The sequence below is a fragment of the Mustela erminea genome, chromosome 3 (assembly GCF_009829155.1).
Source record: "Mustela erminea isolate mMusErm1 chromosome 3, mMusErm1.Pri, whole genome shotgun sequence".
Taxonomy (NCBI): domain Eukaryota; kingdom Metazoa; phylum Chordata; class Mammalia; order Carnivora; family Mustelidae; genus Mustela; species Mustela erminea.
The window spans coordinates 155,648,776-155,667,086 of NC_045616.1; the positions used below are offsets into that span (position 1 = coordinate 155,648,776).

An 18,311-nucleotide genomic window follows, 5' to 3' on the forward strand; every position below is an offset into this window, starting at 1 on the left:
ATCAACCTATGGTATCATCTGTCCTTCCTGGAAAACTCACTTAGAGGAGGAGAACTTTAGGCCATAAACAAGCTTTGTGCTATAATCAAGAATTTTGAGCCATTTACAAAAGTACTAGTGAGTGTAATATGGATATATGTGGTCCATGAATGAGCATATTGTCTGTGCCCATTATGTAAACAATTGTTCACGTGCTTTGGTACTTGGAATATTTTGTATAATTTTGCTGCATGATGCTTCTGGAAAAGCAAAGTGGTCAGCATAGCTAACTCTGATTTTTTTAGACAAGGGACAAGTGTTTGCATACAAGCTGCTGAATAATCAATTTTTTAAAAAGATTTGCTATGCTATAAAGAGTCATCTCCATAGCATGGAAGCAATTTTGAGGATGAGTTGAAATTAGTTTAAGAGTGGAAAGAAGATCTTTGGAGATAAAATTGCAATTTATTATAGATGTTGCTTGCTTGCACTGGGGTAGAAATAGCCTAACAGCTTTTCATCGTTTCTGTCTGTCTTCCACTGGGACTCAGAGGGCTTACCAGAAAAGTATACCTGTCTTTGTGGATTGAATATAGGGCAGTGGTTCTCATTCAGGTGTGATTTTTGCCCAGCTGACAACATCTGGAAACACTGACGGTTGTCATGATTGGTGAGGGCTGCGGTGGGCCGGGTTAGGGCCTCTGGAACACCCTAAAGTTCACATGCACAGGGCAGCACCCACGACAAAGAATCCTCCAGTCCCAAAGGTCAGCGGTGCCAACGTGGAGATAAAGAAAAATATTATTTATCTAAGATGCATTTAAAAGGTCAGAAACTGCTTTCACAATTATATAAAATGGTCTAAAAATAAATTAAGGTTACATAGCTTCTGTCCCAGATGGAAATTTTCTCAGTCCTTCTGTGCCTTTAATAGAAAACAGAATCGCCACTCAATGTGCCAGACAGATTTCTGATTAGGGGATTACATACCATCATTTTTGCAAGGTCACAACCTCAAGGGCTTCTTGAAAGGCCACAGAAGCATTTGAGTCTATGATTAGCATCAGGTTGGATCCAAGAGTATTGTGAGACTCCCACCAAAGTGAGAACATGGTTCTGAAGTCAAGACTGTGGCCACCATGCATACAGCCATAAAGTATGAAAAGGATTGAGTATGTGAGTATGGATTACTCACATAATGAGGCTTGTTGGAGTGGTCTGGGCGGTGGGAGGGCTCCCAAGCAGGACTGAAATTGACTTGAGAGCCAGAAAGAAAGTTGGCTTGGGTTTTTATGATGATGAGGGGGTGGAGCCAGGGTGAGGGTTCTCCCGTGTGGCTCGGTACTGAGGTGGTTTGAACTTCCTACTGAGGCCAAAGGAGGAAGACTTGAGCTTTCTTATCACCTCGCTCAGATGTAGGCAGAGGGAAAGTTTAAACTTCTTGAAAGTTGTCAGAAGCCAAACATCTCAACACAGAGTCTGAATCTTTATTATCAAGAGTCATGTAGTCGGTTAGACAGTATAGACGTTGTGAAGTCACTGGTCCCGCTGGCTCTGTCTCCATGATCCTTGGACTGGCCTTGAAGCCTCTCATTGGCAGGGACACCCAGTGGCTGGCTGTGGACTTGGGCATCGGTCGGTCCCTGGGATGGACAAGACAAGGAGCAGCGGAGGGGGGTGGGGGAGTGATTGGCCCGGAGTCCCTGTCACACAGACATGTCTCGCAGACCTGCTTCCCCACTCACCAGCTGTGCCTCTCAGTTCTTGAACAAGCTGATTGTCCTCTCAGTTCTCAAAATAGACTGAAACCTCTGTTGTGAAGTCTTTGTGCGAACTACACAACTTAATGTATGCAGACCACTTAGTGCTCCCATATTCATTCCCCCATTCGTGTTCTTTTTTGGCCAGGAACACAGAACATTCCAGTTACTTTGTATCTTTTTTTATGTTCACCTTAAGTTCCTTTCTTTTACTGTATTTAAAATACCAGTTATTGTATTGTATGTCTGTGTGGGCACAAGTGTTTATTTTTCTGATTTCCTTTGCCATGGGTGTCTTCAAGGCTGCCGGGAGGGTCCTGCAGCAGCCAGCATCTTCCAGCAGTGGCTCATCTCATGGAGGTCAGCCCTTCACTGCTCAGCCCCGCTCCCCGAGGGCTCCAGACACAGCCAGGGCCTCATGGTAATCTTGTCCTGACCCCTGGGAGGCTCGGATGAGAAAGTCAGGAAGAATGGTGTGGGACTGAGCTCACTTGAGACCACGTGGGTAGAAGGAGAGTGAAGTTGGCAAAGATAAGCCAAAGGGACAGGGACGGTGCACACGTCTAAGTAAAGATTATTTATTTATTTATTTATTTGGGAGAGAGAGAAAGCAGAGTGGGGTCGGGGGGCAGGGGAAGAGGGAGAAGTAGATCCCTGCTGAGCAGGGAGCCCAACGCGGGGCTGGATCCCAGGACCCCAGGACCACGACCTGAGCCAAAGGCAGACGCTTCACCCAGTGAACCCCCCGGCATCCAGCACACACCTAAATAAAACACCAAGTGAGCCATCTGGAGATTCCCTTTCTTGCTCCTTCAGTCACGTGGGGAACTCAGTCGCGTATAGACACACACACAAACTCACACACGCATACTTACACACACATTACCCCTGATCGGGACTTGGCACAGTTGTGTCTTGCGTTCTCATCCCAATTCAGGCCCCAAACCATTCGGGATGGTTCTCCCTTCGTGAAGGATGGCTGCCTGTCATGTTTTCATACACAGGTATTGATTTTTGTAATTACCTGTTGTTCAGATACTAATCCTACGGCACTCGCCTTGCCGGTGTGCTCTGGCTCCTAGCCTTCCAATTGCATTTTATTGAATTGATTTAGCTCTTCAGCCTACATTTCATTATTGGTATTGACTTTACTCACACAATGGATAGACCATTGGACAAAAGGCAGAATTAAATCTCCTCTATGTGGAGGGTCATAAATCATGCCTTTCGACATTCCTCATTACAGGGCTTTGTATGGTTTTCACGTAATGAAGCTAAGAAATTCAGTTCTGCTCCAAGTGATGCCTGATCTCATAGGTACAGAGTTGAGAATTCACTTCCGTACATCAGCAGGTGAAAGCCCCGTCCCTAACTTTTCCCCTGGGTCTGGTGAACGCGGATTGGCCACAGCCCCCCAGGAGCAGGTGGAGTCGAGGGGAGAGATCTGGGTTGGGCCAGTTGGGCAACCACCCGTGACTGGGGGGTCTGCGCACACGGGGTGCACGGACCCAAGCCGGAACATTCAGTTACAAATGAGACAAGCAGATATTCCTCAAAGAGCTCCGAGCCAGACTGAGATGAGACCAGAACAAAAGCAGTTGAGGACCACTAACGAGGCCTGGGGAAGGGGAAGGGGTAAGGATAGGGTCTGGGCTGTTCCCGCAAACACACTGAGTTTGTACCACTCATTATTACGGACCCCTGAGGATATTTGGGTGTCCTCCTGCTTCAGGGCAGAGACCTCAGTGGCCCCGATGGGTGTGGTAATATCTGAACTATGTCTGCTACTACACTGTCTCCTACATGGCTGGGAACGTCACAATCCATTGAGCTTTACATCACCTACAGACTTGTGAGACACAAAAAATTTGGAGAAAAACAAAACAAACAAAACCCCCAAACACTCAAACACAAAACAAAACAAAATAAAACTTGCTCACATGTATGTCCCACCAGCATCATTTAGGAAGTGCCTACATGATGATAATCTCTTAGCATTTTTCATAAATCCTTTCTTCATTCTTTCTGGGAATTCCTCAGCTAGGAATATTAAGAATACCCATTGATTTGGGGGGAATCCCAGGTACCTCTCATGGATTATAATGCTTTGAGTTTGTTTATGTTCTGCCCGTGTGCGACTAAGAATGGCGCACAGGTGGGCACTCCAACCTCACACATGAAAAATCACACACAGAAAAAGATCATGAGACACACGCTGTATGGCAGCATTCAAGTTCATTTGTCTCCTAGAAATTTTTTTTTAACGTATTTTTACAATTTCAAGTGAGAAGAAGATTCTCCTTAAAATTCAAAATCTTAGCTATTTTAATTTACTTTATAATAAACTGACAGGAGTGCCTGGATAGTTCCGTCAGTGAAGCATCTGCCTTTGGGTCAGGTCATGATCTCGGGGTCCTGGGATCGAGCTCAGCAGGGAGCCTGCTTCTCCCTCTCCCTCTGCCCCTCCCCCTGCTTGTGCCGTCTATTGCACACTCTCTCTCTCAAATAAATAAGTAAAATGTTTTTTAATAATTAAAAAATAAACTAAGATGTGACATTTAATGGAATTTTAAAATTAACTTAATAAAAATTTAAAAATTTCAAACAGTTTTTAAATGTATTTTCTTTTGAGCAGAGGACCATTCCTTTAAACAACGTGCCGGTTCAACAGAACTGGAACTGTATTGTAGGACTTTGTTATGAACTGACTGTGTCCACTTGTCTGTGATGGAGGGGACCGCTGACCCCTGCTGATGAAGGATTTTTAGGGTTTTGACCAGATCACCTCTTCTTATAGGAGAAGTTTATTAAATTGGCTTTGACTACCAAATTTGCAGCCAAAGTGTTCGAAAATCTCACGCAGTAAACTTTCACATTGCAGTGATCAGCACGATTGCTCGAGGAAACCACTACTGATTTTACTCTCCTAACTCCGGGCTTAACTCTGGGGAGTCTCCTTAGCATCCTGACACCAGTGAAGCTTTTTTAATTTGTTGTTTTTAAAGAAGGGGCGTGTTCATTTCCAGTGGGGAAATAAAGGAATTTACCAAATCCTGTTTTGAGTTAGTAGGGGAACCGAATACTAATAATATATAGATGCTACTTTTTTTTTTTTTTTAAAGATTTTATTTATTTATTTGACAGAGAGAGATCACAAGTAGGCAGAGAGAGAGAGGAGGAAGCAGGCTCCCTGCTGAGCAGAGAGCCCGATGCAGGACTCGATCCCAGGACCCTGAGATCATGACCCGAGCCGAAGGCAGTGGCTTAACCCACTGAGCCACCCAGGCGCACCTATAGATGCTACTTTTTAAAGGATTTTATTTATTTATTAGAGAGAGAGCATGTGAGGAATGGTGCAGAGGGAGAAGGAGAAGCAGGCCCCCTGCTCCCTGATGCCAAGCTGGCTCCCAGGACTCCAAGATCCTGACCTGAGCTGAACGCAGAAGCTTAACCCCACCAGAGCCACCCAGGCATACCCAGATCCTATTTTGAAGGAATCTAAAACCTACAGGACAGACAGTTTAAACCAGGTAATATGACACCCTGTGTTAAGCACAAGGGAACACCCCCCACCCCAGCATGTTAACAAAAGGCTCAAAATCAAGCCTGGGCAGTCAGAGAAAGCGCCCTGCTTCCTACAGTGATTACACTGAATTTTAAATTAGAAGATCCCAGAAAAATGTAGCCTAAGCCATATCCACTTAGAATTAACAGAAGAGGGCTTGGATTTAAGAATATCAGTCCTTGGGAGTCCGTGTGTGTGTGTGTGTGTGTGTGTGTGTGTGTGTGTGTGTGTGTACATGTCCATGTATTTGCAACATTTTTATACCATTTACATTAATCTGTTTTCCAAATTAGCACTATCTTTCCTGAGTGATGATAACAGAGATTAGGTTTTCTTTTCCTTTTTCCTTTCTCTTCTCTTCACTCCTTCTCCTTCTTCTAGAGAGAGAATGAGGGATGGGGGTAGGAGCAAAGGGGGGATGGGGAGACAGTTCCACGCTGAGCGCAGTGCTCTATCCGAGGACCCAGAGGTCACGACCTAAACCTAAACCTAAGCCAAAACCAAGAGTCGGATGCCCAACCAACTGTGCCCCCAAGGTACCCCAGAATTTGTTTCCGTATATATGCATAGGATCCCCCTTCCCCGTAATTTTTATTTTATTCAGAATGATTTAGAACATTCCATATGTTAAGAAAAATTTGACTTGTTCCTGTCTATTACACTTAAAGAGCTTCGTAATTTCTATTTGATCTTGGTTCTTTCTACCTCATATAGTTGGAGAGAAGGTGCTATCCATCTTTTCAGCTGGTTACCTTTGAGCCATTTCTTCTCTTTTCTTCATCATAAATTGTTCTGCATTGTTGAAGACAGAGCCTCTATTAGTTGCTAGATGTGAGTAGACAGTGAACCACTGAGTATACGGCGTGGGCTCTGGAGCCGGGCTGCCTGCCCCTGAACCCGGCTCTTCTGCTCCGTGGCTCTGGGATCTTGGGCTAGTTTCTTTACCTGTCTGAGCCTCAGACTCCCACGCCATCAAATGACATGGAGAACCCACAACACTCCAGAGAAAAAGCACACAGGCTGCCAACCAGAGTAATTGCTTAAGGAAGGCGGGTTATTGTTAGTCTATGTTGAAAATATAAATTAAGGCAATCTCTTCCAAACCGGTAAATGTAAAACGAGACAGAATGGTTTATGTATGCTGCTTTACGTGTATTTTTATCATTCACGTTTTGAAATCTGCTTTTGTCAACTAAAGACACTGGAAGCACATGCTGTGTGTGGGCCTCCGCTGAGCCACTGTCTAAACAAGTAGACTCAGCCACAGGCCTTTAGGAAATTAGAATCCAAAAAGTGTTTCTGTATGCCAACAGAGCAGAACACAGAAACAGGTCCAAATGCTTAATACGCTGCTATTAGATGAAGGTGGAATTTATGAGTATGTGCACTTGACAGATATTCACAAATCAGCTGTCCCATTCCGGGCTCTCTTCCTGACATGACAGCAGTGAATGTGCTAGACTTAGGTGAGCAGTGGTGAGACAAGCACACAGAGACAGAAACCCGTGCTGCATCAGATGCCGTCACAGAGAAAGCACAGCACAGGGGTGAGGGCAAAGGGTGATGGGGATGGGGAGGGAGGGACAACTGCTATCTTCCATGAGGTGGTTGGGAACGTGTCTCCGGGAAACAGGGTCAGAGCAGTGCCTGAAGGCTGAGAGAGAGAAAGGGAGAAAAAACAATGGACTTAGTTCTCCACACGCCCAAGGCAAGAGTGTGCTTGCTTGCGTAGCAAGAGTGCATTAGTTTCTTGCAGCTGCTGTAACAAAGAACCACAAACAGGGTAACTTAAAACAACACAGATTTATTCTCTCATAATTCTGGAGGCCAGAAGCCAAAGATCAAGGTATGGGCAGGGCAAGGCTCCCTCTGAGATCTGGGTAGAATCAATACTCCCTTGCCTCTTCCAGCTTCTGGTGAAGGCCCTCAGTCCTTAGTGTTCCTTGACTTCTAGCTGCATCCCTCCAGGCTCTTCCTCTGACATGATAGGATCTCCTCTGTATACAAGTCTGTGTCTCTATTTCCAGATAAGTCCCATTCACAGGTATGGGGAGTTAGGATTAACCTCTCATTTAGGTGGCGTAATCCAACCCATAACAAAGAGTAACCAGGAGTGTGGATGGAACCTAGAAAGAGGGGTAGAAGATCAGATCATAGAAGTCAGCATCCAGGGTTTGATCATGGAAACCTTGCAAGCCAAAGGCCTTGTCACCAACAAGGAGAAATCTGGACCTGTTTTTTAGCCAAGTGGTTGAGAAAGTAGCACATTTCAAGAAAGAATGCACTAAATGGTCATCGAAGGTGGTAGCTGGTGATATGAAGGATCAGGAGAAGGTGAGTGGACAAATGAGGTGGGTAGGACTGCCCGGGTGCTTCGAAGGAGCTGTCAGAAAAGGAGGAAGGTGGGACCTCAGGCAGCCTCTTGTAGTGATCTCAAAGTGATTAAGAAATTGTGATAAAAACCAAGTGGCTTATTAGGTCTGAAGGAAATCTGGGTAGCTTTTGAGAGGACATGGAAGCATTTGGAATGACAGTGGCATAAAGAAGAAAGACTGGGAAAGCAGTAGTGTCCTGTCTCTACAACCAGCTGGAAATTTCTGGATGACAGGTGATAGGCCTGAATTAAGAGAAGGAAGGAGGCGGTGGCTCTAAGACCTATTTCCAAAGTGCTTTGGGATCTTGCTATGTTTCATTATCATCATAGCAGAAGGAGGAAGAATGCGGACTGGTACCAGCTGTGCATACCAGTGGGAGGGGGAAGATGGGCTCTGGGTCCCAGGAAGCAGGTGGCCATGGAGAAGTTAAGGTTTTTCAGGGATTTCAGCTTTTATGAACACAGGAGAGGTGGTATATGATCCATGCCTGAATGAATGAAGACAACCCAATATATATGTTTTTCATTTTCACATGGGTTTGGCTTTTCACACATAGAAAGTGATAGAAGTGGTTGAATCATGAGTTATTGGGCCAGTGCTTCTGGTGGAAAGGGCCATGAGTCAGCCTCAGTGGAGGATCGTAAGTGGGCAGTAGTGCTAATGGGCCAAGACAGACTTACAGCTAAGGAGGGCAGATAGGATCGCGTAGAGGTATACATCAACCGGATGCCTAGGTCCCCATGCTGTGGGAGCCAAGTCAGAAGTACAGTGTTTTTGGAATATGTGGGGAGAAGCAGAGACGAAGGCATCCAGAGACATCAAAATGTGGGAAAGCAGCGACCTTCTTTATTTCAAGGAAAATAGGACTTGATGACACGGCAAAGATGTCTGGAGCTTGGTGGCCCTCTGTCACTCCCTGCCATGTACCTTTCTTTCTTCCACATTTCACGCTTCTCTCTCTCTGCCCTGCCAGCTCCATCTCTTGCCCCTTTTAGCTTTTCACCCTCCTCCTAAACCTCTGCCTGTCATGGCATCTGTCAACTGTCCGGAAGTTTGTCCTGACCTTGGTGACTTTCTCCAAGTGTTGAGGAGACTGAGGCTTTCTCTGACAAAGTCTCTCCTCCTGATTGTCAGGGCCGTCAGACATCAGCGTGACAGCTCTGTGTTATACACTAGATAAGTGCCTTCTCCTAGCCCCAGAGGTCAGTCAGTAGACACCTCAGTAGGTATAGCTCCCTGCAGGGAAGTAAGTTGATCATTACCAGAATCCAGTTGAAAGAGAGCCCAATTCTTGCTGGGAGACGCCAGCCACAGGGACCTCACTGGTTTAATGGCCACTTCCATTGAGAAGTTTCACAAGAGACGTGGGAGACAGAAGGAAAAGATGTTGGGAAAAGACTGGACATAGGACAGGAACAGGCGATAGTTTGTAGGTGGCAGCAAAAAGGAAGACTCACCTCTCATTCCTAACCTGTCTACCCACTCAGCTTCCGAGCTGGCGAATGACCCAGTGACACCAGAGCAAGGGGAGATAGAGCACAGAGGTTCCGTCATATCTAATGAGCAAGAACCCTATTTCCTCAAGTTTAAGGTCCCTTCGAGGAAAACCAACCATGACAGGAGAGAAGAGACAGCATCAGAATGTGCAAAGGGAGCAAGAACCACCTGCTGCCCCAATTCTGTAAGTGTGGGGCACACAGGCAAGACAGTCTTGGAGCCCAATTTTATATGAAGAAACCTCTTTTCTCCCTTCTCCCCACCCTCTGACAGCAAAAGAGAAAGAACAAGGAGGCAAGAAGAAGGTGGGAAGTGAGCCAGGAAGCTGGAACTGGGTCCAGCCCTTAGGGAGAGTGCCATGTAGAGGAGGGGGGGGAGGGGCAAAGATGGAGGTTGTAAAGATGGACAGGCTTCATTCTTTATAACCGGAGTGAGACTATTTTCATAAACAAAAGTGAATGAAAGTTGAGAAATCAGACCGATGTGTTGAAGTGTAACCAGCCTACAGCGAGAGTCCTGATTACAACCACCAGGTACAGAAGGTTGTCTTTGCAAGACGGTGATGAGTCAGAGAGCAGGCTCCAAAAGTGGGTCATGACTTGGGAGCAGTGATGTAGCAGGTGTTTTTCCTAATGCCTGAAGTTTCCTAAAATTCATGTTGGGTTGTTTTTACTTTATTTGATCTTTGGGTCATGCTCTCCTGCTATTTTAGCAGCTTATCTTCTCATCCACCCCCACCCTCCAGCCAAAATGGTTCATATTCTTTCCAGTAATTAATGAAGGAAACAAATAACCCATCTAAATGCCAGTCCGTTCATGTATAGAGCAGGTAGGGGACCAGGATCTAACCTAGGGGTGCTCACTATGCCTTTCTTTTCTTGGCACATTTCTGAATGGCATCTCTTGTGTCGTGTTTTAGAGAAGACCTATAGCTGAAGTGCCAATCCTTCCTTCAGGGGCATAGTCCAGGATGACCTCAACCTCAGCTCAACCTCAGCTTACCTTCACTGTTACGGTAGCTTCCTCTTTTTCACTCCTAGGAGAGGTCTCAGACCTCTGTCCTCCTGCTGACTCTTGGCTTCTCAGGGCTGGTGATTTGCCGATTAGCGTTCCGAATGAGAAATTTCTCAACTGTTGAACCAAGGAAGAGGGGTCTTGTTGATCTGTAGTCCTTTTTTTGATTTTTCCCTTCCAGTCTCCAGGTTTTCCTGGCACACAGACTAGAGAGAAATTTTGTCAGAACACTGATAGGAACAACATAAGAACAACCCTGCACATCATGTCTGTGCAGACATGGATTATAATGTACGCACTTCTCCCTCTCCAGATTTCATGGCAGCTCTGGGCTTTCCTGTATGTTCATAATCTCTGGGGCATTGATCCAGTCTCAGTAAATGACCTTGCACCTGCCCTCCAAGAGCCTCTGGCCACTTTTTTAACTTCACCAAGGCTATTTTTCCATTTGTATCTAAATCCAAAGCTTATGATCTCCCCGCAGTGGTGGCATTTACGAGTGTGTTGATGACACACTCCCTTTGTGTTTGCGTGCGCCATCTTGGAAGTGTTTAACACCACTGGAGCACGATACCATGGAGGATAAGAACCCCCTGACTTGAGTTAGAGCCTCAGTCGACTTAAGTGTAGGCAAATTTCTAATCACCCACATTTCAGTCACTCAAAATCAGATTCTTATTGGAAGAAATAATGTCTTTACACCCAAACTCTCCCATATGTGTTTTGCCATATCTCTTCCCTATTAGGGACACTTCATTATTACAGATGTTTCAAGAAAAGCTGTAGGTGATCACTATATGATGACTGTTCCTTTTTGGTAACTCCAGTGCACTTTTTAACCAAACCTCTAATATAAGTCAAAGAAAAAAAAAAAACATTTATTTTGTTAAGAGCCCTTCAAAATTCAGATTGCTCTCCTGTATTTACAGTCCTTTGTAATTAATTTGCCTCTTGAATAAAAAGTAAAACACTGAGTAGGTATTAAGTCTTTTGTTATTCATATTTAATTTTATGTATGGAAAGATTTCTGCATTTCTTTTGTACCTATACAGGCTGTCTTCAGTTTCCAAAGACTGCTTGAAAGAAACAATCCTACAATTGACAATGTATTTTCCTTAGAAACAGTGGTATATAAGAAGACCAGGCTCCCCGGGACAGCTCACAAAAGCCTCATTAACCCAAAGCATCCTTGGACTATAGCAGTTGGTGAATAACACCATAATACCCAGTCTCTTTGTATTCATGGGCGGAAGCAAAAAGTGTTCCAGTCGGAATGGTAGGAACTCATCTCTAGTGCTTTACTGCTTAGAAGCCAGTGATCCCCACACAGTCCCCGTGTGTTCTGGAGTTAGAATGGAGACCATCCTTGTCGCAAACCACGGGATATGGAATCTGCCATCTGGGGCAGGGGCCCAAGGAGGACAGAAGCAGACAAGAGAGAGCAGGGAGACCATGACAGTGCCATTTTTGGTAGGCGTGGGTAAGGTTTGAGAGACTCTATGAAGTGGACTGAATGAAGAGGGACTGGGGATGAAGGCCAGAAACTGGAGACCAGAAAATCAACCACGTGAGGCATGGAAGCGCCTCAGTGCATCACCCACAAATCCCGCTGGCCACCCCCCCCCAGACTTCACGGATGCCCTGCCACTCCCTTCATTTAATTCTGCTTTCCCCGCTGTCCTTTCTGGTTCTACCACTTACAGCTTTTGAGCCAGTTTCTCTCTATTCTGGTCCACTAGGGAAGAAGAGACTTATATTCCCAGCTGTCCTTCTGTTCTTTTATTTATAATGCAAACATACCTGATTTTGATGTTTCACAGAGTTTTTTTTTTTTTTACTGCTTTCACAGGTGATAATAGTCATACAGGGAATAAAATGTTTCCCTCATAAATGTCACCCTTCTATTTTTCATTTCCATCTTGAAGACACAAATAATGTCACATTGGCAAATGGTAAAATAGTGGTTTGTACATTTGAGCAGAGAGCTTCCCTCAGATTGTCTCGTCGAGTTCTCCCTTCAGGGTGGAGCCATCCAGGGACTCCCAGGGAGAAGCAAGATGGAGCCAGGGAGGAGGGTAAGAACTGGGTCCCCTGTTCGCAGGCTGGAATAACCCCCATCCTATTCAAGGAGATACTGAAATCTGATCACAGGAGAAAGAACTCTATCAACAGAGACTCTAAAATTCCATCAACGTTCTTTTAGTAAAGGGTGAATCTGAATTCCTGTTCACTGGCTATCCCTTCTGCCGATAAAGATATTCCAGAATCATCCCTGGCGCCACCGCATATACAACTAGATCTTTCCGGTGGTCTCCTAGAAGGCATCTCTGTTCAGAAACACACCTATCAACTCTGGTACGCGAGGCAATAATATTCCTTTCCTCTCTTGCTGCTGATGAGTGCTGCATAGTGAAGAGAGCTCATACCCATGGAGGCAATGATGGTGCCCATAAGCAAACCAGTTGCTACCTCCTGGCTCAGCCTGCCAAGCACACCTGACACTCTATCACACGATTTCACCAAACTCTACCACCTTTCCCAGGCACCATTGCCCTTTCTAATGGGTACCATTTTACCCTTGCATCAACCCTCACTCATATGGTGCATGTGATCTTGAAAGCCTAAGAATATCCAAAATGGTGAGAACATCTCTGTACCACTCCTGATTTAATGTTTGTGTTTTTTCATATGAACCAAAACACACACACACACACACACACACACACACACACACACACACACACACACCAAAATAAAGCAGAGACCATTTATTTTACTTATAACCTCCACATTTTGTATGGTCCAGGTAAGGCTCCAAGGGAGACAGATCCAAGAGTTAAAAACCATGTTCTGTCTAGAATGATCCCTCTTCCTAACCAGTAAGGCTTTGCTACTGGATCCAGCTGCCTGGCTCTCCCATTTCTCAGTTCCTCTTACAAGCACATTTCTGGAATCTTGGCCCCGAAGCTTGTTTGGCATGCCCAAAAAGGTCTTGGGAACAGCACTTGCATCATTTAGGCTCACATCCCTTGCCATGTACTTTGATTTACAGAGAAACTTAGCTGTCCAAAGCAGAAGAACTTGTCTCACCTCTAGTAGGTAGGGACTTTTGCTAAGCTCCCCAGCCTTCCAGTTTCTTATGGGGGAACACACACCACTATTCCTGCCGACCATGTAGGTTAAGTGTCGAGTGGAATTGATACACAGACTCCAGACTCTGTTAAGGTGCTTTTGGGCAAACGTGGAAACTGGAAGGAAAGGAGAGGATTCTGTGATGTCATCTTCTTAGTGTGAGACCAGACAACCTTGTATCTATAAAGGAAAACAACTTTCAGGGGAATATGTCCTTTATCCCCTGATTGTGAGTGGTTTGCAACATTATGTTGTATAGAAGTAATAATCCAAAGAAAAAGGATTGCTTGCTTGACTCTTACCAGACAAGCAGGGATATCTGATGTTTATTTAACAAGGAAATAAAATCTGACATACAAAAAATATGAAAACTCAACTTAGCATGTCAGTATCTACATTGCAGACAGGTGAGTCAGAGATGGGATGGGTGAACTTGCCTCTGGATAGAATGTTCTCTTTAAACAGTAATCTGCCTTCCTTTACTCTCACCTGTCATTATTAGGCATGACCAGAGGGCCATGGATGTGGGACTGTAGAGGTTTGAAGGCAAAAGAACTGGGCAATTCTTCCAATGAATATGGTCAAAGATTCAGTTAAAAATTATTGCCAGGGATTTTGAGATGGTGAATCAAAGACTATCTCCAGTGAATAGTGGCGATATCAGAGTTTGATGGAAGAAGTAGTAGTCACAGGTGGCAGCTATGCTGCTGTATGCTTTTGCATCCAATCCAAGGCCCTGCCCCTGTGGGCTGGGTAAAAACTGTGGTATGTGCAACTTACCCCAACAGGTGGAATCATCTGTATTCTCTCCAGCCCCATCACTGCCCCTAAGGAATGGCCGTATTGAGAATGGAGGCCAACTTGATCAATCTGTGACCCTGCCCCAAATCAAATGGGAGTGAATATCTTTTTGACTCAGATAGTGGATTGTAGGGTGATTTAGGAAGACCTCTCTAAGCAGACCCACATATTTCTTAATTTTGTGACTAGTTGAAGATGTCCTAGAGAAAGCGAAGGCCCTCTATCCAGACTTAACCTTAAGGAGGGGGCAAGTGGGTTAAACTGGCCTAAGCAGCCATGAGAAAATGAGGAATCACAGCCCTGGAAAAGATGGGCAAAAATAAGGCAAGGCAGCCTAGAATAGATTGGATTAGGGAGCTGTTTGTAAGGTCATTAAAGAAAGAAATGGCAAAACCGTTGAATATGGGTTATATTAGTTATATTAGCTTCCTCTGGCCCCTGTAACACCTCACTGCAGACTTGGTGGCTTACGACAACAGAACGCTATGATCTTACTCTTCAGAGGTCAGAAATCTGAAATCGTTTCCCTGGTCTGGAGTCAGGGTGTGAGTGGGGCTGTGCTATAGAGCCCTGTAGGGTCTGTGCTGTAGAGCCCTATATGGAGAACTGGTTTCCTTGCTCTTCCAGCTTCTAGAGGCTGCCTATACTCCGTGGCTCTGTGGCTTCTTCCTCCACCTTTTTTTTTTTTTTTTAATCTTTTCAGCATAACAGTATTCATTGTTTTTGTACCACACCCAGTGCTCCATGTAATACGTACCCTCCTTAATACCCCCAACCTCCCACCCACCCACCCCCCTGCCCCTTCAAAACCCTCAGGATGTCCATCTTTTTAATGTTATTCCAACTTCTGCTTCCGTCATCACATGTCCTTTCTCTGACCCTGACCCTCCTGTAAGGACTGTTGGGATTACACTGGGCCCACACAGATAATCCAGAATAATCTTGCGTCTCCAATTCTTTAATTTAATTGCAGCGGCTAAGGCCCTTCTGCTCTGTGGGGGCTTTATATGTAATATAGTCACAGGTTTCAGGGATTTTCACATCTTTGCCTGAGGGAAATTATTTAGCCTACCGCATAAGTCCTTGTCCACTGATAAGATAAACTTCAATGTCTCGGAAGGAAAAAAAAATCAGAATAGGTGTTCTTCCCTCTCTTGCAGCATCTAGAAAATGTCGTGTGTTTATGTTTAACTTCATTGATCTGGAAAAGATCCTGGTGGAGGCGGAGAGAGAGATGAGACGCGGTCATCTTGGAAAAAGACCTGGATTCAACTCTTGCCGTAGCAGGAAGGGCAGATGCGAGTGGCAGGAATCATGGTGTGAGGAGGGGTGAGGAGGACCTGGTGACCAGGTGACCCCACCGCAGGGAGGGGAGGTTACTCTTGTCACATTCCCAGCAGAAGAGTTGAGGCCATAGGCTGAGCCTCACTTGATTGGCAAGAGGCTGGGAAACCATCGTTTCTGAGCTTCATCAATACGATCTTACCTGGCCATTGAACTAAAGAATTGGAGGTTGTTTGAAAAGTGAATGGGAAGGTAGCTGTTTTAAAAACAAAAGGTAACTTTTCATACCACTGGCTCAGACAGAGCACAGGAACAGACACAGCGACTTTATGCTCCCGTAACACATGAGGGGAACAGCTGTGGTAAAAATGTGCCATTAAGCCAGTTGAGATTGTGTAAAGTCATGAGAGCCCCTCAGCCAGCCAAGAGCCAACATCTCAAAACTAAACCAAGAGAGATTTCTTGGAGAGGTTCTGGCAATTTCTGCATTAACAATGGGGGCAGTAGAGACTGGTACCCTGGCCCACAACGCCTCCTTATATGAAAGACTTATTTGACCAAAGCAGTTAGCTTTTCTAGGTTGGCTTTATAGATTATCAGGGTCTAAACAGAATGGCTCTCCCACTGGCACTGACAGTATCCAGTATAGTTCAGGCTAATGAGGAAGCTCGATAGGCACTAGAGATTTTGGTGCTGTCATTGATCTGGAATCAATCCATTGATATGGAATCAAAAAATTAGAATTTTTTCCAATCCCAGGTCTGAGAGGAAGTCGATCTTGATTTGCCTCTCCCTGGAAGACCATGTAATCTATTTGAACAGTTCTCAGACAAGGATATGTTACTGCCCTTACCTATGACCAGAACTCATATAAAGGGACTCAAGCTTACCAATATAAAAGATACTCTAATCTACAGCTTTGATGATTAGTGATTACTGGGCTTATAAAACAATGGGCTGACAAGACTGGAGCTGGCCTGGATTCATGACAAAATGAGACTGGCTTATAAATTCTGCAGAATTATAAGGGATAACCCGACAAGGAAAATTTCAAGAATTGGAGATCTTTCCCAAATGATGAAAAATATTCCCCCACATGCCCCCCTGAAATGAATAAGAAATATAATATTTGGTAGAACTCCTTGGGTCCTGGAGAAGTCATAGCTTATATGGGATATTATTAAGTCCCATTTAGGGAAAAAAAAAGGGGGGGGGGATTAAAAAGAAAGGAAAAAAAGAAAAATAAAGAAAGTCACTTTTGAAGATGATCCCAAAGAGCAAAGACTTCTTTAGATCTTCATTTGGTAAGAGTTGAGTATAATCCTGAATGCCTAAGACCCACAAGCTGCTTTACCCAAACACTGACAGATGCTCAAAGAGGTTTGAATTCATGGCAAAAGCCAGTAGTGGCAACAGAAAACAGCCTTGACTGAACATACCGACTGAGTTTCCATCATCAGGTATTTTGTTTTAGAAAGGCAACCAGTGGTTTGCTAGCAGAGATTGCTTGCATCTCTGAGAGTTATTTGAAACCCAAGATCCCTGTTAGACCTTGGAGAATATCAGAAAACATGGACATAAGAGAGTCTGGGTCAGGGATTTGCTTTAGGAACACTCTCAAGCTTGGTTATTCCAGAGATGTCCACCAGAGGCATGAAGAGGATCCCTCAGACCTGAGATTCTCCTGCTTTATCTCTTGTGGGGCTTCATTCTCTACAGAAGAGATCCCAGCCTAGGAGTCCTTATCGGAGCAAGTCCAGCAGTAATAAGACTAGCAGAAAAGAGCAAGAAACAATGAAGGGAACACCTTTGGAAGGCTGTTTCCTTCCAACCTTGTTTATAGAAGAGAACAGAAATCAGAACCACAACACCAGAGCATGTCTTCCTAGGTTGTATTTTCTCCAATGATCTCTTGAAAAGGGGCTGGTGATAGTGAGTCATTCATGACTCATACAGACAGGGTCAACTATCCAGGGTGCAACCTGCCACATTAGGACTTTTTCTGTTGTCTAGTTGGTTGGCTTTGTCTCACAGGTCCATTTCATCCTGATGCCCAGCTGGCCTCGATAGCAAGTGTGCTGGTCAGATGTTGGGAGAACACCAACTCTCATGAAAACCTCCTTTCAAAATTTTCAAAGTAAATCATAATTTCCTCATTCAAATTTGCTATTTCCCCACCCCTGCAAGCATGGATATCCATATTAATAAATATCACACTGTTTTTCTATATTATCTTTAAGAGTTTTCCAAGCTAATGTTTCCCCCCTTTCTGCTAGTCTCCAGGATCTAGATTTAATTTTTCTGCAATAAGAAATGAATCTCTAGATGATAATTTGTTTTGCAATTTAGATTTTTTTTTCATTTTAGTGTCATAAACCCTGAAGAGTGACAGCAGAATGTGAAGATTTTGAATTATGAATAATCTTCCTCATTGTACTGACTTTTATCTGTTTCTCTACCACTGAGCCCAAGTTCACCTAATGGAAATTGGATATTCAACTGTGGGCCTGAGCGCCACACTGTTTCACATGGTTTTATATCTTTTTTGCATTAAGGAAAACAAGCCATCTGCATATCTATAATTAGCTAATGTATTCAGCATTGGCCCCTGTAAACAAGATGCAGGTGTAAAGAATGCTGAAGCGTTTTGTTTGTAGTGTTGGCTTTCACTTGTGGGAAAAATTACTCTCACTTCATGAAATAAAAAGATACAGTTATAAGAAAAACACTTTAAAATGTGTATAATGTTTGCTGAACTAGTGTCCTATTTATAGCCGTATAATATTCTAAGGCGTCTGATCTCTTCTTTGGCACCAGAAATCTTTGTGCTGAAGTATTAATTTGCTTGGCACATGACATTTTTTCTAAAGGGTAGACTGTGAAAATCGGCTTTATTTCAAAATT

At 44.3% G+C, this 18,311-nt stretch overlaps 1 protein-coding gene across 4 annotated transcripts in view; it reads left to right on the top strand.

Annotated features, from left to right (window-relative positions):
- The window catches only part of CTNND2 (catenin delta 2), a 901,368-nt gene that overhangs the window by 657,794 nt on the left and 225,263 nt on the right, over positions 1–18,311 (top strand). The gene's annotated exons all lie outside the window — the stretch shown is intronic.